At 45.1% G+C, this 1,361-nt stretch overlaps 1 pseudogene; it reads left to right on the top strand.

The window, feature by feature from the left end:
- The first annotated feature begins 637 nt into the window (after nt 1-637).
- LOC122545686 overlaps nt 638-1,361 on the top strand; it is a 2,842-nt pseudogene continuing 2,118 nt past the window's right edge.

The raw sequence follows: 1,361 nt of genomic DNA, 5'->3' as shown, positions 1-1,361 counted from the left end.
GCACAAACACCGCCCCGTCCAATCTACTTGATTTAAAGAGTTTCCAATCAATATTTGGGAAGTTGAAATCGTCCATGACGGCTACCCTGTGACTTCTGCACTTTTCTAAAATCTGTTTCCCAATCTGTTTCTCCACATCTCTGCTGCTATTGGGGGGCCTATATAAAACACCCAACAAGGTGACTGTTCCTTTTCTATTTCTGACTTCAGCCCATACTACCTCCAAAGGCAGATCCTTCTCGAACTGCCTTTCTACAGCCTGTCTTATTTCTGCATTTCTAATTAGCAACGCCACACACCCGTTCTTTTTTACCACCCTCCCTAATCTTACTGAAACATCTGTAATCATTTCTGTCCCTCTTCTTTATACGTATCCGTGATGGCCACAACATCGTAGTCCCAAGTACCGATCACGCCTGAAGTTCACCCACCTTATTTCTGATACTACTTGCGTTGAAGTATACACACTTGAACTCATCTCTGTTTCTGCAAGTATTCCCTCTCAGTGCTACTTTCTCCACAGCATCCCAACATTCTTGGACATCCAGACTACAAGTCTGGATCCCATCCGCCTGCTTAATTAGTTTAAACCCCCGCCCCCGAAGAGTGCTAACAAGTAGCAGGTATCCATCTGAAGCAAATCTCCATGAGTTGGTTGAAAAATGGCCAATCCGTGGATTCTGGTGTCTTCACATCTCCCGTGTGTGAGGTGAATGGAAATTTCTCGGCAATAAATCGGCTGACCGGCTGTTATGGTGAATGGTTCAACAGCGCAGTGTTCAACTGCCAGGTCACTCATGGAGAGAACACTCAAAGTCAAAACATCACCACACCCCAGGGTAAGACATACATACGAGAGCACTAGAAATCATTCTGAACTCCGATGTGAATCAGATACACACATTTATCAAACTTAGTCAACAGCACTAAAGTGTGCAGCATCCCATTCAAAAACGTGTCATGCATTTCAGTTTGAGTGTGACATTAGCATTGCTCATAATTCAACATTATGTCTAATCAGAAGAGCATGTTTTCCTCTATATTGAAGACATGTGAGCTGGCTTAACAGTCTTTTTTTGAAAGTAGTTTGTTGGCTGACCACACTTGGAGAGGCAGTTAGAGTGCCGAATCCACGCCTGGTGACTTCATTAAGGCTAAAGGGTTTAGCGGGTGGGGGAGGGGTGCGTGTCTTGTGTGGGCCGGGGGATTAGGGTCGCAGAAGTATTTTTTTGAAACTTAAAACATACAGGGAGGCCGGGTTTGGGTGAACGTGGAGTAAATGTTTTGACAAGTCGGCGAGAGTAGGACATGAGGGCATAGCCTCGGAGACAAAGAGTGCACCATTTGTAACTGAGGTGGGG

The sequence above is a fragment of the Chiloscyllium plagiosum genome, unplaced genomic scaffold (assembly GCF_004010195.1).
Source record: "Chiloscyllium plagiosum isolate BGI_BamShark_2017 unplaced genomic scaffold, ASM401019v2 scaf_60805, whole genome shotgun sequence".
In the NCBI taxonomy this organism is placed as follows: domain Eukaryota; kingdom Metazoa; phylum Chordata; class Chondrichthyes; order Orectolobiformes; family Hemiscylliidae; genus Chiloscyllium; species Chiloscyllium plagiosum.
The sequence above is the reverse complement of the archived record's forward strand: the minus strand, read 5'-3'. Positions and strand labels throughout refer to the sequence as shown.